Here is a 22,571-nt window from a genome sequence, read left to right as displayed (position 1 = left end):
GGAATCCCGAGAGGCCCGCGAGGAACTCGCATGGGGACTGGCCTTTCCTGAGGCCACCAGAGCGGGTCCCTGAGGTCCCCGTCGTAAGTCGAGAGCACCTGCCGCAACTCGAGAAAATCCAGGAGGTTTTGCCCTCCAGGCGAGATGAGGCCCATTTCCGCTGAGGCTTCTCGAGGCTAATCACGTCTAACCACTGGAACTTCCAAATGGTCCTTCACACCCTTACTGCAACTCAAGAAGTTCCCCGACATACCCGTCTCCACTCGAGAGGAAGCACGTGGGGTCTCGCACACATCCAGGGGAGCCCCGTTTCCGCCTCCTAGCTCGAGATGAGGGATCCTTTCCCTGTTTCGTAGGGAAAGAATTCCCGGCGTTCCCGTCGCATCTCAAGAGGAGGAGCTCTCCACAGGAAAGGCTAGAGGAACTCCAGGGTCGTGCCACCATTCCAAGAGGCCCCCAGATGTGTCAGTCCATTCTAGAGGAACCTGTTTTCCCTGCACTGCCTTGACGTTCAAGCCGAGGATCGACTACCACCACGTGTGCACGTGGGACAGCCCTGTGGGAAAGCCTCGTGGGAAAGCCTCGTGGGAAAGACTCGAGGGAAAAACATAGATCCTTTGATCCACGCGGCTGACTGCGTGACACTGCTGCTACCGCTCTGGAGGAAAGCGCAAGTGCATACCCGCATTCGAGACGAGGACTGACTACCCTGGGGAGACTCCAGAAGTACCCCAAGATCCATGTCAGCACTGGAGAGGAATCCTCAGGTTCCGACCCCGATTCCACACAAGGTCTTAGGCCCCGGCATCGACGGGAGAGGAATCCCGAGAGGCCCCCGAGGAACTCGCATGGGGACTGGCCTTTCCTGAGGCCACCTGAGCTGGTCCCTGAGGACCCGTCGTAAGTCGAGAGCACCTGCCGCAACTCGAGGAAATCCAGGAGGTTTTGCCCTCCAGGCGACATGAGGCCCATTTCCGCTGAGGCTTCTCGAGGCTAATCACGTCTAACCACTGGAACTTCCTAAGGGTCCTTCACACCCTTGCTGCAACTCAAGAAGTTCCCCGACATACCCGTCTCCACTCGAGAGGAAGCTCGTGGGGTCCGGCACACATCCAGGGGAGCCCCGTTTCCGCCTCCTAGCTTGAGATGAGGGATCCTTTCCCTGTTTCGTAGGGCAAGAATTCCCGGCGTTCCCGTCGCATCTCAGGAGGAGGCGCTCTCCACAGGAAAGGCGAGAGGAACTCCAGGGTCGTGCCACCATTCCAAGAGTCCCCCAGATGTGTCAGTCCATTACAGAGGAAGCTGTTTTCCCTGCACTGCCTTGACGTTCAAGCCGAGGATCGACTCCCACCACGTGTGCACGTGGGACAGCCTTGTGGGAAAGCCTCGTGGGAAAGCCTCCTGGGAAAGTTCGAGGGAAAACCATAGATCCTTTGATCCACGCGGCGGACTGAGTGACACTGCTGCTACCGCTCTGGAGGAAAGCGCAAGTGCATGCCCGCATTCGAGACGAGGACTGACTCCCCTGGGGAGACTCCAGAAGTACCCCAAGATCCATGTCAGCACTGGAGAGGAATCCTCAGGTTCCGGCCCCGACTCCACACATGGTCTTAGGCCCCGGCATCGACGGGAGAGGAATCCCGAGAGGCCCCCGAGGAACTCGCATGGGGACTGGCCTTTCCTGAGGCCACCAGAGCGGGTCCCTGAGGTCCTCGTCGTAAGTCGAGAGCACCTGCCGCAACTCGAGAAAATCCAGGAGGTTTTGCCCTCCAGGCTAGATGAGGCCCATTTCCGCTGAGGCTTCTCGAGGCTAATCACATCTAACCACTGGAACTTCCAAAGGGTCCTTCACAGCCTTGCTGCAACTCAAGAAGTTCCCCGACATACCCGTCTCCACTCGAGAGGAAGCACGAGGGTCCCGCACACATCCAGGGGAGCCCCGTTTCCACCTTCCAGCTCGAGATGAGGGATCCTTTCCCTGTTTCGTAGGGAAAGAATTCCCGGCGTTCCCGTCGCATCTCAAGAGGAGGCGCTCTCCACAGGAAAGCCGAGAGGAACTCCAGGGTCGTGCCACCATTCCAAGAGTCCCCCAGATGTGTCAGTCCATTCCAGAGGAACCTGTTTTCCCTGCACTGCCTTGACGTTCAAGCCGAGGATCGACTCCCACCACGTGTGCACGGGGGACAGCCCTGTGGGAAAGCCTCGTGGGAAAGCCTCGTGGGAAAGACTCGAGGGAAAACCATAGATCCTTTGATCCACGCGGCGGACTGCGTGACACTGCTGCTACCACGCTGGAGGAAAGCGCAAGTGCATGCCCCCATTCGAGACGAGGACTGACTCCCCTGGGGAGACTCCAGAAGTACCCCAACATCCATGTCAGCACTGGAGAGGAATCCTCAGGTTCCGGCCCCGACTCCACACAAGGTGTTAGGCCCCGGCATCGACGGGAGAGGAATCCCGAGAGACCCCGAGGAACTCGCATGGGGACTGGCCTTTCCTGAGGCCACCAGAGCGGGTCCCTGAGGTCCCCGTCGTAAGTCTAGAGCACCTGCCTCAACTCGAGAAAATCCAGGAGGTTTTGCCCTCCAGGCGAGATGAGGCCCATTTCCGCTGAGGCTTCTCGAGGCTAATCACATCTAACCACTGGAACTTCCAACGGGTCCTTCACACGCTTGCTGCAACTCAAGAAGTTCCCCGACATACCCGTCTCCACTCGAGAGGAAGCACGAGGGTCCCGCACACATCCAGGGGAGCCCCGTTTCCGCCTCCTAGCTCGAGATGAGGGATCCTTTCCCTGTTTCGTAGGGAAAGAATTCCAGGCGTTCCCGTCGCATCTCAAGAGGAGGCGCTCTCCACAGGAAAGGCGAGAGGAACTCCAGGGTCGTGCCACCATTCCAAGAGTCCCGAAGATGTGTCAGTCCATTCCAGAGGAACGTGTTTTCCCTGCACTGCCTTGACGTTCAAGCCGAGGATCGACTCCCACCACGTGTGCACGTGGGACAGCCCTGTGGGAAAGCCTCGTGGGAAAGCCTCGTGGGAAAGACTCGAGGGAAAACCATAGATCCTTTGATCCACGCGGCGGACTGCGTGACACTGCTGCTACCGCTTTGGAGGAAAGCGCAAGTGCATGCCCGCATTCGAGACGAGCACTGACTCCCCTGGGGAGACTCCAGAAGTACCCCAAGATCCATGTCAGCACTGGAGAGGAATCCTCAGGTTCCGGCCCCGACTTCACACAAGGTCTTAGGCCCCGGCATCGACGGGAGAGGAATCCCGAGAGGCCCCCGAGGAACACGCATGGGGACTGGCCTTTCCTGAGCCCACAAGAGCGGGTCCCTGAGGTCCCCGTCTTAAGTCGAGAGCACCTGCCGCAACTCGAGAAAATCCAGGAGGTTTTGCCCTCCAGGCGAGATGAGGCCCATTTCCGCTGACGCTTCTCGAGGCTAATCACATCTAACCACTGGAACTTCCAAAGGGTCCTTCACACCCTTGCTGCAACTCAAGAAGTTCCCCGACATACCCGTCTCCACTCGAGAGGAAGCACGAGGGTCCCGCACACATCCAGGGAAGCCCCGTTTCCGCCTCCTAGCTCGAGATGAGGGATCCTTTCCCTGTTTCGTAGGGAAAGAATTCCCGGCGTTCCCGTCGCATCTCAAGAGGAGGCGCTCTCCACAGGAAAGGCGAGAGGAACTCCAGGGTCGTGCCACCATTCCAAGAGTCCCCCAGATGTGTCAGTCCATTCCAGAGGAACCTGTTTTCCCTGCACTGCCTTGACGTTCAAGCCGAGGATCGACTCCCACCACGTGTGCACGTGGGACAGCCCTGTGGGAAAGCCTCGTGGGACAGCCTCGTGGGAAAGACTCGAGGGAAAACCAAAGATCCTTTTGTCCACGCGCGGACTGTGTTACACTGCTGCTACCGCTCTGGAGGAAAGCGCAAGTTCATGCCCTCATTCGAGACGAAGACCGACTCCCCTGTGGAGACTCCAGAAGTATCCCAAGATCCATGTCAGCACTGGAGAGGAATCCTCAGGTTTCTGCCCCGACTCCACACAAGGTCTTAGGCCCCGGCATCGACAGGAGAGGAATCCCAAGAGGCCCTCGAGGAACTCGCATGGGGACTGGCCTTTCATGAGGCCACCAGAGCGGGTCCCTGAGGTCCCCGTCGTAAGTCGAGAGCACCTGCCGCAACTCGAGAAAATCCAGGAGGTTTTGCCCTCCAGGCGAGATGAGGCCCATTTCCGCTGAGGCTTCTCGAAGCTAATCACATCTAACCACTGGAACATCCAAAGGGTCCTTCTCACCCTTGCTGCAACTCAAGAAGTTCCCCGACATACCCGTCTCCACTCGAGAGGAAGCATGAGGGTCAAGCACACATCCAGGGGAGCCCCGTTTCCGCCTCCTAGCTCGAGATGAGGGATCCTTTCCCTGTTTCGTAGGGAAAGAATTCCCGGCGTTCCCGTCGCATCTCAAGAGGAGGCGCTCTCCACAGGAAAGGCGAGAGGAACTCCAGGGTCGTGCCACCATTCCAAGGGTCCCCCAGATGTGTCAGTACATTCCAGAGGAACCTGTTTTCCCTGCACTGCCTTGACGTTCAAGCCGAGGATCGACTCCCACCACGTGTGCACGTGGGACAGCCCTGTGGGAAAGCCTCGTGGGAAAGCCTCGTGGGAAAGACTCGAGGGAAAACCATAGATCCTTTGATCCACGCGGCGGACTCCGTGACACTGCTGCCACCGCTCTGGAGGAAAGCGCAAGTGCATGCCCGCATTCGAGACGAGGACTGACTCCCCTGGGGAGACTCCAGAAGTACCCCAAGATCCATGTCAGCACTGGAGAGGAATCCTCAGGTTCCGGCCCCGACAACACACAAGTTCTTAGGCCCCGGCATCGACAGGAGAGGAATCCCGAGAGGCCCCCGAGGAACTCGCATGGGGACTGGCCTTTCCTGAGGCCACCAGAGCGGGCCCTGAGGTCCCCGTCGTAAGTCGAGAGCACCTGCCGCAACTCGAGTAAATCCAGGAGGTTTTGCCCTCCAGGCGAGATGAGGCCCATTTCCGCTGAGGCTTCTCGAGGCTAATCATATCTAACCACTGGAACTTCCAAAGGGTCCTTCACACACTTGATGCAACTCAAGAAGTTCCCCGACATACCCGTCTCCACTCGAGAGGAAGCACATGGGGTCCCGCACACATCCAGGGGAGCCCCGTTTCTGCCTCCTAGCTCGAGATGAGGGATCCTTTCCCTGTTTCGTAGGGAAAGAATTCCCGGCGTTCCCGTGGCATCTCAAGAGGAGGCGCTCTCCACAGGAAAGGGGAGAGGAACTCCAGGGTCGTGCCACCATTCCAAGAGACCCCCAGATGTGTCAGTCCATTCCAGAGGAACCTGTTTTCCCTGCACTGCCTTGACGTTCAAGCCGAGGATCGACTCCCACCACGTGTGCACGTGGGACAGCCCTGTGGGAAAGCCTCGTGGGAAAGCCTCGTGGGAAAGACTCGAGGGAAAACCATAGATCCTTTGATCCACGCGGCGGACTGCGTGACACTGCTGCTACCGCTCTGGAGGAAAGCGCAAGTGCATGCCCGCATTCGAGACGAGGACTGACTCCCCTGGGGAGACTCCAGAAGTACCCCAAGATCCATGTCAGCACTGGAGAGGAATCCTCAGGTTCCGGCCCCGACTCCACACATGGACTTAGGCCCCGGATTCGACGGGAGAGGAATCCCGAGAGGCCCCCGAGGAACTCGCATGGGGACTGGCCTTTCCTGAGGCCACCAGAGCGAGTCCCTGAGGTTCCCGTCGTAAGTCGAGAGCACGTGCCGCAACTCGAGAAAATCTAGGAGGTTTTGCCCTCCAGGCGAGATGAGGCACATTTCCGCTGAGGCTTCTCGAGGCTAATCACGTCTAACCACTGGAACTTCCTAAGGGTCCTTCACACCCTTGCTGCAACTCAAGAAGTTCCCCGACATATCGGTCTCCACTCGAGAGGAAGCTCGTGGGGTCCGGCACACATCCAGGGGAGCCCCGTTTCCGCCTCCTAGCTTGAGATGAGGGATCCTTTCCCTGTTTCGTAGGGAAAGAATTCCCGGCGTTCCCGTCGCATCTCAAGAGGAGGCGCTCTCCACAGGAAAGGCGAGAGGAACTCCAGGGTCGTGCCACCATTCCAAGAGTCCCCCAGATGTGTCAGTCCATTCCAAAGGAACCTGTTTTCCCTGCACTGCCTTGACGTTCAAGCCGAAGATCGAGTCCCACCACGTGTGCACGTGGGACAGCCCTGTGGGATAGCCTCGTGGGAAAGCCTCGTGGGAAAGACTCGAGGGAAAACCATAGATCCTTTGATCCACGCGGCGGACTGCGTGACACTGCTGCTACCGCTCTGGAGGAAAGCGCAAGTGCATGGCCGCATTCGAGACGAGGACTGACTCCCCTGTGGAGACTCCAGAAGTACCCCAAGATCCATGTCAGCACTGGAGAGGAATCCTCAGGTTCCGGCCCCGACTCCACACAAGGTCTTAGGCCCCGGCATCGACGGGAGAGGAATCCCGAGAGGCCCCCGAGGAACTCGCATGGGGACTGGCCTTTCCTGAGGCCACAAGAGCGGGTCCCTGAGGTCCCCGTCGTAAGTCGAGAGCACCTGCCGCAACTCGAGAAAATCCAGGAGGTTTTGCCCTCCAGGCGAGATGAGGCCCATTTCCGCTGAGGCTTCTCGAGGCTAATCACGTCTAACCACTGGAACTTCCTAAGGGTCCTTCACACCCTTGCTGCAACTCAAGAAGTTCCCCGACATACCCGTCTCCACTCGAGAGGAAGCTCGTGGGGTCCGGCACACATCCAGGGGAGCCCCGTTTCCGCCTCCTAGCTTGAGATGAGGGATCCTTTCCCTGTTTCGTAGGGCAAGAATTCCCGGCGTTCCCGTCGCATCTCAGGAGGAGGCGCTCTCCACAGGAAAGGCGAGAGGAACTCCAGGGTCGTGCCACCATTCCAAGAGTCCCCCAGATGTGTCAGTCCATTACAGAGGAAGCTGTTTTCCCTGCACTGCCTTGACGTTCAAGCCGAGGATCGACTCCCACCACGTGTGCACGTGGGACAGCCTTGTGGGAAAGCCTCGTGGGAAAGCCTCCTGGGAAAGTTCGAGGGAAAACCATAGATCCTTTGATCCACGCGGCGGACTGAGTGACACTGCTGCTACCGCTCTGGAGGAAAGCGCAAGTGCATGCCCGCATTCGAGACGAGGACTGACTCCCCTGGGGAGACTCCAGAAGTACCCCAAGATCCATGTCAGCACTGGAGAGGAATCCTCAGGTTCCGGCCCCGACTCCACACATGGTCTTAGGCCCCGGCATCGACGGGAGAGGAATCCCGAGAGGCCCCCGAGGAACTCGCATGGGGACTGGCCTTTCCTGAGGCCACCAGAGCGGGTCCCTGAGGTCCTCGTCGTAAGTCGAGAGCACCTGCCGCAACTCGAGAAAATCCAGGAGGTTTTGCCCTCCAGGCTAGATGAGGCCCATTTCCGCTGAGCCTTCTCGAGGCTAATCACATCTAACCACTGGAACTTCCAAAGGGTCCTTCACAGCCTTGCTGCAACTCAAGAAGTTCCCCGACATACCCGTCTCCACTCGAGAGGAAGCACGAGGGTCCCGCTCACATCCAGGGGAGCCCCGTTTCCTCCTTCCAGCTCGAGATGAGGGATCCTTTCCCTGTATCGTAGGGAAAGAATTCCCGGCGTTCCCGTCGCATCTCAAGAGGAGGCGCTCTCCACAGGAAAGCCGAGAGGAACTCCAGGGTCGTGCCACCATTCCAAGAGTCCCCCAGATGTGTCAGTCCATTCCAGAGGAACCTGTTTTCCCTGCACTGCCTTGACGTTCAAGCCGAGGATCGACTCCCACCACGTGTGCACGGGGGACAGCCCTGTGGGAAAGCCTCGTGGGAAAGCCTCGTGGGAAAGACTCGAGGGAAAACCATAGATCCTTTGATCCACGCGGCGGACTGCGTGACACTGCTGCTACCACGCTGGAGGAAAGCGCAAGTGCATGCCCCCATTCGAGACGAGGACTGACTCCCCTGGGGAGACTCCAGAAGTACCCCAACATCCATGTCAGCACTGGAGAGGAATCCTCAGGTTCCGGCCCCGACTCCACACAAGGTGTTAGGCCCCGGCATCGACGGGAGAGGAATCCCGAGAGACCCCGAGGAACTCGCATGGGGACTGGCCTTTCCTGAGGCCACCAGAGCGGGTCCCTGAGGTCCCCGTCGTAAGTCTAGAGCACCTGCCTCAACTCGAGAAAATCCAGGAGGTTTTGCCCTCCAGGCGAGATGAGGCCCATTTCCGCTGAGGCTTCTCGAGGCTAATCACATCTAACCACTGGAACTTCCAACGGGTCCTTCACACGCTTGCTGCAACTCAAGAAGTTCCCCGACATACCCGTCTCCACTCGAGAGGAAGCACGAGGGTCCCGCACACATCCAGGGGAGCCCCGTTTCCGCCTCCTAGCTCGAGATGAGGGATCCTTTCCCTGTTTCGTAGGGAAAGAATTCCAGGCGTTCCCGTCGCATCTCAAGAGGAGGCGCTCTCCACAGGAAAGGCGAGAGGAACTCCAGGGTCGTGCCACCATTCCAAGAGTCCCGAAGATGTGTCAGTCCATTCCAGAGGAACGTGTTTTCCCTGCACTGCCTTGACGTTCAAGCCGAGGATCGACTCCCACCACGTGTGCACGTGGGACAGCCCTGTGGGAAAGCCTCGTGGGAAAGCCTCGTGGGAAAGACTCGAGGGAAAACCATAGATCCTTTGATCCACGCGGCGGACTGCGTGACACTGCTGCTACCGCTTTGGAGGAAAGCGCAAGTGCATGCCCGCATTCGAGACGAGCACTGACTCCCCTGGGGAGACTCCAGAAGTACCCCAAGATCCATGTCAGCACTGGAGAGGAATCCTCAGGTTCCGGCCCCGACTTCACACAAGGTCTTAGGCCCCGGCATCGACGGGAGAGGAATCCCGAGAGGCCCCCGAGGAACACGCATGGGGACTGGCCTTTCCTGAGCCCACAAGAGCGGGTCCCTGAGGTCCCCGTCTTAAGTCGAGAGCACCTGCCGCAACTCGAGAAAATCCAGGAGGTTTTGCCCTCCAGGCGAGATGAGGCCCATTTCCGCTGACGCTTCTCGAGGCTAATCACATCTAACCACTGGAACTTCCAAAGGGTCCTTCACACCCTTGCTGCAACTCAAGAAGTTCCCCGACATACCCGTCTCCACTCGAGAGGAAGCACGAGGGTCCCGCACACATCCAGGGAAGCCCCGTTTCCGCCTCCTAGCTCGAGATGAGGGATCCTTTCCCTGTTTCGTAGGGAAAGAATTCCCGGCGTTCCCGTCGCATCTCAAGAGGAGGCGCTCTCCACAGGAAAGGCGAGAGGAACTCCAGGGTCGTGCCACCATTCCAAGAGTCCCCCAGATGTGTCAGTCCATTCCAGAGGAACCTGTTTTCCCTGCACTGCCTTGACGTTCAAGCCGAGGATCGACTCCCACCACGTGTGCACGTGGGACAGCCCTGTGGGAAAGCCTCGTGGGACAGCCTCGTGGGAAAGACTCGAGGGAAAACCAAAGATCCTTTTGTCCACGCGCGGACTGTGTTACACTGCTGCTACCGCTCTGGAGGAAAGCGCAAGTGCATGCCCTCATTCGAGACGAAGACCGACTCCCCTGTGGAGACTCCAGAAGTATCCCAAGATCCATGTCAGCACTGGAGAGGAATCCTCAGGTTTCTGCCCCGACTCCACACAAGGTCTTAGGCCCCGGCATCGACAGGAGAGGAATCCCAAGAGGCCCTCGAGGAACTCGCATGGGGACTGGCCTTTCATGAGGCCACCAGAGCGGGTCCCTGAGGTCCCCGTCGTAAGTCGAGAGCACCTGCCGCAACTCGAGAAAATCCAGGAGGTTTTGCCCTCCAGGCGAGATGAGGCCCATTTCCGCTGAGGCTTCTCGAAGCTAATCACATCTAACCACTGGAACATCCAAAGGGTCCTTCTCACCCTTGCTGCAACTCAAGAAGTTCCCCGACATACCCGTCTCCACTCGAGAGGAAGCATGAGGGTCAAGCACACATCCAGGGGAGCCCCGTTTCCGCCTCCTAGCTCGAGATGAGGGATCCTTTCCCTGTTTCGTAGGGAAAGAATTCCCGGCGTTCCCGTCGCATCTCAAGAGGAGGCGCTCTCCACAGGAAAGGCGAGAGGAACTCCAGGGTCGTGCCACCATTCCAAGGGTCCCCCAGATGTGTCAGTACATTCCAGAGGAACCTGTTTTCCCTGCACTGCCTTGACGTTCAAGCCGAGGATCGACTCCCACCACGTGTGCACGTGGGACAGCCCTGTGGGAAAGCCTCGTGGGAAAGCCTCGTGGGAAAGACTCGAGGGAAAACCATAGATCCTTTGATCCACGCGGCGGACTCCGTGACACTGCTGCCACCGCTCTGGAGGAAAGCGCAAGTGCATGCCCGCATTCGAGACGAGGACTGACTCCCCTGGGGAGACTCCAGAAGTACCCCAAGATCCATGTCAGCACTGGAGAGGAATCCTCAGGTTCCGGCCCCGACAACACACAAGTTCTTAGGCCCCGGCATCGACAGGAGAGGAATCCCGAGAGGCCCCCGAGGAACTCGCATGGGGACTGGCCTTTCCTGAGGCCACCAGAGCGGGCCCTGAGGTCCCCGTCGTAAGTCGAGAGCACCTGCCGCAACTCGAGTAAATCCAGGAGGTTTTGCCCTCCAGGCGAGATGAGGCCCATTTCCGCTGAGGCTTCTCGAGGCTAATCATATCTAACCACTGGAACTTCCAAAGGGTCCTTCACACACTTGATGCAACTCAAGAAGTTCCCCGACATACCCGTCTCCACTCGAGAGGAAGCACATGGGGTCCCGCACACATCCAGGGGAGCCCCGTTTCTGCCTCCTAGCTCGAGATGAGGGATCCTTTCCCTGTTTCGTAGGGAAAGAATTCCCGGCGTTCCCGTGGCATCTCAAGAGGAGGCGCTCTCCACAGGAAAGGGGAGAGGAACTCCAGGGTCGTGCCACCATTCCAAGAGACCCCCAGATGTGTCAGTCCATTCCAGAGGAACCTGTTTTCCCTGCACTGCCTTGACGTTCAAGCCGAGGATCGACTCCCACCACGTGTGCACGTGGGACAGCCCTGTGGGAAAGCCTCGTGGGAAAGCCTCGTGGGAAAGACTCGAGGGAAAACCATAGATCCTTTGATCCACGCGGCGGACTGCGTGACACTGCTGCTACCGCTCTGGAGGAAAGCGCAAGTGCATGCCCGCATTCGAGACGAGGACTGACTCCCCTGGGGAGACTCCAGAAGTACCCCAAGATCCATGTCAGCACTGGAGAGGAATCCTCAGGTTCCGGCCCCGACTCCACACATGGACTTAGGCCCCGGATTCGACGGGAGAGGAATCCCGAGAGGCCCCCGAGGAACTCGCATGGGGACTGGCCTTTCCTGAGGCCACCAGAGCGAGTCCCTGAGGTTCCCGTCGTAAGTCGAGAGCACGTGCCGCAACTCGAGAAAATCTAGGAGGTTTTGCCCTCCAGGCGAGATGAGGCACATTTCCGCTGAGGCTTCTCGAGGCTAATCACGTCTAACCACTGGAACTTCCTAAGGGTCCTTCACACCCTTGCTGCAACTCAAGAAGTTCCCCGACATATCGGTCTCCACTCGAGAGGAAGCTCGTGGGGTCCGGCACACATCCAGGGGAGCCCCGTTTCCGCCTCCTAGCTTGAGATGAGGGATCCTTTCCCTGTTTCGTAGGGAAAGAATTCCCGGCGTTCCCGTCGCATCTCAAGAGGAGGCGCTCTCCACAGGAAAGGCGAGAGGAACTCCAGGGTCGTGCCACCATTCCAAGAGTCCCCCAGATGTGTCAGTCCATTCCAAAGGAACCTGTTTTCCCTGCACTGCCTTGACGTTCAAGCCGAAGATCGAGTCCCACCACGTGTGCACGTGGGACAGCCCTGTGGGATAGCCTCGTGGGAAAGCCTCGTGGGAAAGACTCGAGGGAAAACCATAGATCCTTTGATCCACGCGGCGGACTGCGTGACACTGCTGCTACCGCTCTGGAGGAAAGCGCAAGTGCATGGCCGCATTCGAGACGAGGACTGACTCCCCTGTGGAGACTCCAGAAGTACCCCAAGATCCATGTCAGCACTGGAGAGGAATCCTCAGGTTCCGGCCCCGACTCCACACAAGGTCTTAGGCCCCGGCATCGACGGGAGAGGAATCCCGAGAGGCCCCCGAGGAACTCGCATGGGGACTGGCCTTTCCTGAGGCCACAAGAGCGGGTCCCTGAGGTCCCCGTCGTAAGTCGAGAGCACCTGCCGCAACTCGAGAAAATCCAGGAGGTTTTGCCCTCCAGGCGAGATGAGGCCCATTTCTGCTGAGGCTTCTCGAGGTTAATCACATCTAACCACTGGAACTTCCAAAGGTCCTTCACACCCTTGCTGCAACTCAAGAAGTTCCCCGACATACCCGTCTGCACTCGAGAGGAAGCACGTGGGGTCCCGCACACATACAGGGGAGCCCCATTTCCGCCTCCTAGCCCGAGATGACGGACCCTTTCCCTGTTTCGTAGGGAAAGAATTCCCGGCGTTCCCGTCGCATCTCAAGAGGAGGCGCTCTCCACAGGAAAGGCGAGAGGAACTCCAGGGTCGTGCCACCATTCCAAGAGACCCCCAGATGTGTCAGTCCATTACAGAGGAAGCTGTTTTCCCTGCACTGCCTTGACGTTCAAGACGAGGATCGACTCCCACCACGTGTGCACGTGGGAAAGCCCTGTGGGAAAGCCTCGTGGGAAAGCCTCGTGGGAAAGACTCGAGGGAAAACCATAGATCCTTTGATCCACGCGGCGGACTGCGTGACACTGCTGCTACCGCTCTGGAGGAAAGCGCAAGTGCATGCCCGCATTCGAGACGAGGACTGACTCCCCTGGGGAGACTCCAGAAGTACCCCAAGATCCATGTCAGCACTGGAGAGGAATCCTCAGGTTCCGGCCCCGACTCCACACAAGGTCTTAGGCCCCGGCATCGACGGGAGAGGAATCCCGAGAGGCCCCCGAGGAACTCGCATGGGGACTGGCCTTTCCTGAGGCCACCAGAGCGGGTCCCTGAGGTCCCCGTCGTAAGTCGAGAGCACCTGCCGCAACTCGAGAAAATCCAGGAGGTTTTGCCATCCAGGCGAGATGAGGCCCATTTCCGCTGAGGCTTCTCGAGGCTAATCACATCTAACCACTGGAACTTCCAAAGGGTCCTTTTCACCCTTGCTGCAACTCAAGAAGTTCCCCGACATACCCGTCTCCACTCGAGAAGAAGAACGAGGGTCCCGCACACAACCAGGGGAGCCCCGTTTCCGCCTCCTAGCTCGAGATGAGGGATCCTTTCCCTGTTTTGTAGGGAAAGAATTCCCGGCGTTCCCGTCGCATCTCAACAGGAGGCGCTCTCCACAGGAAAGGCGAGAGGAACTCCAGGGACGTGCCACCATTCCAAGAGTCCCCCAGATGTGTCAGTCCATTCCAGAGGAACCTGTTTTCCCTGCACTGCCTTGACGTTCAAGCCGAGGATCGACTCCCACCACGTGTGCACGTGGGACAGCCCTGGGGAAAGCCTCGTGAGAAAGCCTCGTCGGAAAGACTCGAGGGAAAACCATAGATCCTTTGATCCACGCGGCGGACAGCGTGACACTGCTGCTACCGCTCTGGAGGAAAGCGCAAGTGCATGCCCGCATTGGAGACGAGGACTGACTCCCCTGGGGAGACTCCAGAAGTACCCCAAGATCCATGTCAGCACTGGAGAGGAAACCTCAGGTCCGGCCTCGACACCACACAAGGTCTTTGGCCCCGGCATCGACGGGAGAGGAATCCCGAGAGACCCCCGAAGAACTCGCATGGGGACTGGCCTTCCTGAGGCCACCAGAGCGGGTCCCTGAGGTCCCCTTCGTAAGTCGAGAGCACCTGCCGCAACTCGAGAAATTCCAGGAGGTTTTGCCCTCCAGGCGAGATGAGGCCCATTTCCGCTGAGGCTTCTCGAGGCTAATCACATCTAACCAGTGGAACTTCCAAAGGGTCCTTCACACCCTTGCTGCAACTCAAGCAGTTCCGCGACATACCCGTCTCCACTCGAGAGGAAGCACGTGGGGTGCCGCACACATCCAGGGGAACCCCGTTTCCGCCTCCTAGTTCGAGATGAGGGATCCTATCCCTGTATCGTAGGGAAAGAATTCCCGGCGTTCCCGTCGCATCTCAAGAGGAGGCGCTCTCCACAGGAAAGGCGAGAGCAACTCCAGAGTCGTGCCACCATTACAAGAGTCCCCCAGATGTGTCAGTCCATTCCAGAGGAACCTGTTTTCCCTGAACTGCCTTGACGTTCAAGCCGAGTATCGACTCCCACCACTTGTGCACGTGGGACAGCCCTGTGGGAAAGCCTCGTGGGACAGCCTCGTTGGAAAGACTCGAGGGAAAACCATAGATCCTTTGATCCACGCGGCGGACTGTATGACACTGCTGCTACCGCTCTGGAGGAAAGCGCAAGTGCATGCCCGCATTCGAGACAAGGACTGACTCGTGGGGAGACTCAAGAAGTACCCCAAGATCCATGTCAGCACTGGAGAGGAATCCTCAGGTTCCGGCCCCGACTCCACACAAGGTCTTAGGCCCCGGCATCGACAGGAGAGGAATCCCAAGAGGCCCTCGAGGAACTCGCATGGGGACTGGCCTTTCCTGAGGCCACCAGAGCGGGTCCCTGAGGTCCACGTCGTAAGTCGAGAGCACCTGCTGCAACTCGAGAAAATCCAGGAGGTTTTGCCCTCCAGGCGAGATGAGGCCCATTTCCGCTGAGGCTTCTCGAGGCTAATCACATCTAACCACTGGAACTTCCAAAGGATCCTTCACACCCTTGCTGCAACTCAAGAAGTTCCCCGACATACCCGTCTCAATTTGAGAGGAAGCACATGGGGTCCCGCACACATCCAGGGGAGCCCCGTTTCCGCCTCCTAGCTCGAGATGAGGTATCCTTTCCCTGTTTCGTAGGGAAAGATTTCCCGGCGTTCCCGTCGCAACTCAAAAGGAGGCACTGTCCACAGGAAAGGCGAGAGGAACTCCAGGGTCGTGCCACCATTCCAAGAGTCCCCCAGATGTGTAAGTCCATTCCAGAGGAACCTGTTTTCCCTGCACTGCCTTGACGTTCAAGCCGAGGATCGACTCCCACCACGTGTGTACGTGGGACAGCCCTGTGGGAAAGCCTCGTGGGAAAGCCTCGTGGGAAAGACTCGAGGGAAAACCATAGATCCTTTGATCCACGCGGCGGACTGCGTGACACTGCTGCTACCGCTCTGGAGGAAAGCGCAAGTGCATGCCCGCATTCGAGACGAGGACTGACTCCCCTGGGGAGACTCCAGAAGTACCCCAAGATCCATGTCAGCACTGGAGAGGAATCCTCAGGTTCCGGCCCCGACTCCACACAAGGTCTTAGTCCCCGGCATCGACGGGAGAGGAATCCCGAGAGGCCCGCGAGGAACTCGCATGGGGACTGGCCTTTCCTGAGGCCACCAGAGCGGGTCCCTGAGGTCCCCGTCGTAAGTCGAGAGCACCTGCCGCAACTCGAGAAAATCCAGGAGGTTTTGCCCTCCAGGCGAGATGAGGCCCATTTCCGCTGAGGCTTCTCGAGGCTAATCACGTCTAACCACTGGAACTTCCAAATGGTCCTTCACACCCTTACTGCAACTCAAGAAGTTCCCCGACATACCCGTCTCCACTCGAGAGGAAGCACGTGGGGTCTCGCACACATCCAGGGGAGCCCCGTTTCCGCCTCCTAGCTCGAGATGAGGGATCCTTTCCCTGTTTCGTAGGGAAAGAATTCCCGGCGTTCCCGTCGCATCTCAAGAGGAGGAGCTCTCCACAGGAAAGGCTAGAGGAACTCCAGGGTCGTGCCACCATTCCAAGAGGCCCCCAGATGTGTCAGTCCATTCTAGAGGAACCTGTTTTCCCTGCACTGCCTTGACGTTCAAGCCGAGGATCGACTACCACCACGTGTGCACGTTGGACAGCCCTGTGGGAAAGCCTCGTGGGAAAGCCTCGTGGGAAAGACTCGAGGGAAAACCATAGATCCTTTGATCCACGCGGCTGACTGCGTGACACTGCTGCTACCGCTCTGGAGGAAAGCGCAAGTGCATACCCGCATTCGAGACGAGGACTGACTACCCTGGGGAGACTCCAGAAGTACCCCAAGATCCATGTCAGCACTGGAGAGGAATCCTCAGGTTCCGACCCCGATTCCACACAAGGTCTTAGGCCCCGGCATCGACGGGAGAGGAATCCCGAGAGGCCCCCGAGGAACTCGCATGGGGACTGGCCTTTCCTGAGGCCACCTGAGCTGGTCCCTGAGGACCCGTCGTAAGTCGAGAGCACCTGCCGCAACTCGAGGAAATCCAGGAGGTTTTGCCCTCCAGGCGACATGAGGCCCATTTCCGCTGAGGCTTCTCGAGGCTAATCACGTCTAACCACTGGAACTTCCTAAGGGTCCTTCACACCCTTGCTGCAACTCAAGAAGTTCCCCGACATACCCGTCTCCACTCGAGAGGAAGCTCGTGGGGTCCGGCACACATCCAGGGGAGCCCCGTTTCCGCCTCCTAGCTTGAGATGAGGGATCCTTTCCCTGTTTCGTAGGGCAAGAATTCCCGGCGTTCCCGTCGCATCTCAGGAGGAGGCGCTCTCCACAGGAAAGGCGAGAGGAACTCCAGGGTCGTGCCACCATTCCAAGAGTCCCCCAGATGTGTCAGTCCATTACAGAGGAAGCTGTTTTCCCTGCACTGCCTTGACGTTCAAGCCGAGGATCGACTCCCACCACGTGTGCACGTGGGACAGCCTTGTGGGAAAGCCTCGTGGGAAAGCCTCCTGGGAAAGTTCGAGGGACAACCATAGATCCTTTGATCCACGCGGCGGACTGATTGACACTGCTGCTACCGCTCTGGAGGAAAGCGCAAGTGCATGCCCGCATTCGAGACGAGGACTGACTCCCCTGGGGAGACTCCAGAAGTACCCCAAGATCCATGTCAGCACTGGAGAGGAATCCTCAGGTTCCGGCCCCGACTCCACACATGGTCTTAGGCCCCGGCATCGACGGGAGAGGAATCCCGAGAGGCCCCCGAGGAACTCGCATGGGGACTGGCCTTTCCTGAGGCCACCAGAGCGGGTCCCTGAGGTCCTCGTCGTAAGTCGAGAGCACCTGCCGCAACTCGAGAAAATCCAGGAGGTTTTGCCCTCCAGGCTAGATGAGGCCCATTTCCGCTGAGGCTTCTCGAGGCTAATCACATCTAACCACTGGAACTTCCAAAGGGTCCTTCACAGCCTTGCTGCAACTCAAGAAGTTCCCCGACATACCCGTCTCCACTCGAGAGGAAGCACGAGGGTCCCGCACACATCCAGGGGAGCCCCGTTTCCACCTTCCAGCTCGAGATGAGGGATCCTTTCCCTGTTTCGTAGGGAAAGAATTCCCGGCGTTCCCGTCGCATCTCAAGAGGAGGCGCTCTCCACAGGAAAGCCGAGAGGAACTCCAGGGTCGTGCCACCATTCCAAGAGTCCCCCAGATGTGTCAGTCCATTCCAGAGGAACCTGTTTTCCCTGCACTGCCTTGACGTTCAAGCCGAGGATCGACTCCCACCACGTGTGCACGGGGGACAGCCCTGTGGGAAAGCCTCGTGGGAAAGCCTCGTGGGAAAGACTCGAGGGAAAACCATAGATCCTTTGATCCACGCGGCGGACTGCGTGACACTGCTGCTACCGCGCTGGAGGAAAGCGCAAGTGCATGCCCCCATTCGAGACGAGGACTGACTCCCCTGGGGAGACTCCAGAAGTACCCCAACATCCATGTCAGCACTGGAGAGGAATCCTCAGTTTCCGGCCCCGACTCCACACAAGGTGTTAGGCCCCGGCATCGACGGGAGAGGAATCCCGAGAGACCCCGAGGAACTCGCATGGGGACTGGCCTTTCCTGAGGCCACCAGAGCGGGTCCCTGAGGTCCCCATCGTAATTCTAGAGCACCTGCCTCAACTCGAGAAAATCCAGGAGGTTTTGCCCTCCAGGCGAGATGAGGCCCATTTCCGCTGAGGCTTCTCGAGGCTAATCACATCTAACCACTGGAACTTCCAACGGGTCCTTCACACGCTTGCTGCAACTCAAGAAGTTCCCCGACATACCCGTCTCCACTCGAGAGGAAGCACGAGGGTCCCGCACACATCCAGGGGAGCCCCGTTTCCGCCTCCTAGCTCGAGATGAGGGATCCTTTCCCTGTTTCGTAGGGAAAGAATTCCCGGCCTTTCCGTCGCATCTCCAGAGGAGGCGCTCTCCACAGGAAAGGCGAGAGGAACTCCAGGTTCGTGCCTCCATTCCAAGAATCCCCCAGATGTGTCAGTCCATTCCAGAGGAACCTGTTTTCCCTGCACTGCCTTGACGTTCAAGCCGAGGATCGACTCCCACCACCTGTGCACGTGGGACAGCCCTGTGGGAAAGCCTCGTGGGAAAGCCTCGTGGGAAAGACTCGAGGGAAAACCATAGATCCTTTGATCCACGCGGCGGACTGCGGGACACTGCTGCTACCGCTCTGGAGGAAAGCGCAAGTGCATGCCCGCATTAGAGTCGAGCACTGACTCCCCTGGGGAGACTCCAGAAGTACCCCAAGATCCATGTCAGCACTGGAGAGGAATCCTCAGGTTCCGGCCCCGACTCCACACATGGTCTTAGGCCCCGGCATCGACGGGAGAGGAATCCCGAGAGGCCCCCGAGGAACTCGCATGGGGACTGGCCTTTCCTGAGGCCACCAGAGCGGGTCCCTGAGGTCCTCGTCGTAAGTCGAGAGCACCTGCCGCAACTCGAGAAAATCCAGGAGGTTTTGCCCTCCAGGCGAGATGAGGCCCATTTCCGCTGAGGCTTCTCGAGGCTAATCACATCTAACCACTGGAACTTCCAAAGGGTCCTTCACAGCCTTGCTGCAACTCAAGAAGTTCCCCGACATACCCCTCTCCACTCGAGAGGAAGCACGAGGGTCCCGCACACATCCAGGGGAGCCCCGTTTCCGCCTTCCAGCTCGAGATGAGGGATCCTTTCCCTGTTTCGTAGGGAAAGAATTCCCGGCGTTCCCGTCGCATCTCAAGAGGAGGCGCTCTCCACAGGAAAGCCCAGAGGAACTCCAGGGTCGTGCCACCATTCCAAGAGTCCCCCAGATGTGTCAGTCCATTCCAGAGGAACCTGTTTTCCCTGCACTGCCTTGACGTTCAAGCCGAGGATCGACTCCCACCACGTGTGCACGTGGGACAGCCCTGTGGGAAAGCCTCGTGGGAAAGCCTCGTGGGAAAGACTCGAGGGAAAACCATAGATCCTTTGATTCACGCGGCGTACTGCGTGACACTGCTGCTACCGCGCTGGAGGAAAGCGCAAGTGCATGCCCGCATTCGAGACGAGGACTGACTCCCCTGGGGAGACTCCAGAAGTACCCCAAGATCCATGTCAGCACTGGAGAGGAATCCTCAGGTTCCGGCCCCGACTCCAAACAAGGTCTTAGGCCCCGGCATCGACGGGAGAGGAATACCGAGAGACCCCGAGGAACTCGCATGGGGACTGGCCTTTCCTGAGGCCACCAGAGCGGGTCCCTGAGGTCCCCGTCGTAAGTCTAGAGCACCTGCTTCAACTCGAGAAAATCCAGGAGGTTTTGCCCTCCAGGCGAGATGAGGCCCATTTCCGCTGAGGCTTCTCGAGGCTAATCACATCTAACCACTGGAACTTCCAACGGGTCCTTCACACGCTTGCTGCAACTCAAGAAGTTCCCCGACATACCCGTCTCCACTCGAGAGGAAGCACGAGGGTCCCGCACACATCCAGGGGAGCCCCGTTTCCGCCTCCTAGCTCGAGATGAGGGATCCTTTCCCTGTTTCGTAGGGAAAGAATTCCCGGCCTTTCCGTCGCATCTCAAGAGGAGGCGCTCTCCACAGGAAAGGCGAGAGGAACTCCAGGTTCGTGCCTCCATTCCAAGAATCCCCCAGATGTGTCAGTCCATTCCAGAGGAACCTGTTTTCCCTGCACTGCGTGACGTTCAAGCTGAGGATCGGCTTCCACCACGTGTGCACGGGGGACAGCCCTGTGGGAAAGCCTCGTGGGAAAGCCTCATGGGAAAGACTCGAGGGAAAACCATAGATCCTTTGATCCACGCGGCGGACTGCGTGACACTGCTGCTACCGCTCTGGAGGAAAGGGCAAGTGCATGCCAACATTCGAGACGAGGACTGACTCCCCTGGGGAGACTCCAGAAGTACCCCAAGATCCATGTCAGCACTGGAGAGGAATCCTCAGGTTCCGGCCCCGACTCCACACAAGGTCTTAGGCCCCGGCATCGACGGCAGAGGAATCCCGAGAGGACCCCGAGGAACTCGCATGGGGACCGGCCTTTTCTGAGGCCACCAGAGTGGGTCCCTGAGGTCCCCGTCCTAAGTCGAGAGCACCTGCCGCAACTCGAGAAAATCCAGGAGGTTTTTCCCTCCAGGGGAGATGAGGCCCATTTCCGCTGAGGCTTCTCGAGGCTAATCACATCTAACCACTGGAACTTCCAAATGGTCCTTCACACCCTTGCTGCAACTCAAGAAGTTCCCCGCCATAGCCATCTCCGCTCGAGAGGAATCACGAGGGTCCCGCACACATCCAGGGGAGCCCCGTTTCCGCCTCCTAGCTCGAGATGAGGGATCCTTTCCCTGTTTCGTAGGGAAAGAATTCCCGGCATTCCCGTCGCATCTCAAGAGGAGGCGCTCTCCACAGGAAAGGCGAGAGGAACTCCAGGGTCGTGCCACCATTCCAAGAGTCCCCCAGATGTGTCAGTCCATTCCAGAGGAACCTGTTTTCCCTGCACTGCCTTGACGTTCAAGCCGAGGATCGACTCCCACCACGTGTGCACGTGGGACCGCCCTTTGGGAAAGCCTCGTGGGAAAGCCTCGTGGGAAAGACTCGATTGAAAACCATAGATCCTTTGATCCACGCGGCGGACTGCGTGACACTGCTGCTACCGCTCTGGAGGAAAGCGCAAGTGCATGCCCGCATTCGAGACGAGCACTGACTCCCCTGGGGAGACTCCAGAAGTACCCCAAGATCCATGTCAGCACTGGAGAGGAATCCTCAGGTTCCCGCCCCGACTCCACACAAGGTCTTAGGCCCCGGCATCGACGGGAGAGGAATCCCGAGAGGCCCGCGAGGAACTCGCATGGGGACTGGCCTTTCCTGAGGCCACCAGAGCGGGTCCCTGAGGTCCCCGCCGTAAGTCGAGAGCACCTGCCGCAACTCGAGAAAATCCAGGAGGTTTTGCCCTCCAGGCGAGATGAGGCCCATTTCCGCTGAGGCTTCTCGAGGCTAATCACATCTAACCACTGGAACTTCCAAAGGGTCCTTCACACCCTTGCTGCAACTCAAGAAGTTCCCCGACATACCCGTCTCCACCCGAGAGGAAGCACGAGGGTCCCGCACACATCCAGGGGAGCCCCGTTTCCGCCTCCTAGCTCGAGATGAGGGATCCTTTCCCTGTTTCGTAGGGAAAGAGTTCCCGGCGTTCCCGTCGCATCTCAAGAGGAGGCGCTCTCCACAGGAAAGGCGAGAGGAACTCCAGGGTCGTGCCACCATTCCAAGAGTCCCCCAGATGTGTCAGTCCATTCCAGAGGAACCTGTTTTCCCTGCACTGCCTTGACGTTCAAGCCGAGGATCGACTCCCACCACGTGTGCACGTGGGACAGCCCTGTGGGAAAGCCTCGTGGGAAAGACTCGATGGAAAATCATAGATCCTTTGATCCACGCGGCGGACTGCGTGACACTGCTGCTACCGCTCTGGAGGAAAGGGCAAGTGCATGCCCACATTCGAGACGAGGACTGACTCCCCTGGGGAGACTCCAGAAGTACCCCAATATCCATGTCAGCACTGGAGAGAAATCCTCAGGTTCCGGCCCCGACTCCACACAAGGTCTTAGGCCCCGGCATCGACGGCAGAGGAATCCCGAGAGGACCCCGAGGAACTCGCAAGGGGACTGGCCTTTCCTGAGGCCACCAGAGCGGGTCCCTGAGGTCCCCGTCGTAAGTCGAGAGCACCTGCCGCAACTCAAGAAAATCCAGGAGGTTTTGCCCTCCAGGCGAGATGAGGCCCATTTCCGCTGAGGCTTCTCGAGGCTAATCACATCTAACCACTGGAACTTCCAAAGGGTCCTTCACACCCTTGCTGCAACTCAAGAAGTTCCCCGACATACCCGTCTCCACTCGAGAGGAAGCACGAGGGTCCCGCACAAATCCGGGGGAGCCCGGTTTCCGCCTCCTAGCTCGAGATGAGGGATCCTTTCCCTGTTTCGTAGGGAAAGAATTCCCGGTGTTCCCGTCGCATCTCAAGAGGAGGCGCTCTCCACAGGAAAGGCGAGAGGAACTCCAGGGTCGTGCCACCATTCCAAGAGTCCCCCAGATGTGTCAGTCCATTCCAGAGGAACCTGTTTTCCCTGCACTGCCTTGACGTTCAAGCCTAGGATCGACTCCCAC

The sequence above is a fragment of the Ovis canadensis genome, chromosome 22 (genome assembly GCF_042477335.2).
Source record: "Ovis canadensis isolate MfBH-ARS-UI-01 breed Bighorn chromosome 22, ARS-UI_OviCan_v2, whole genome shotgun sequence".
NCBI lineage: Eukaryota > Metazoa > Chordata > Mammalia > Artiodactyla > Bovidae > Ovis > Ovis canadensis.
Note: the sequence above shows the minus strand (reverse complement) of the source record.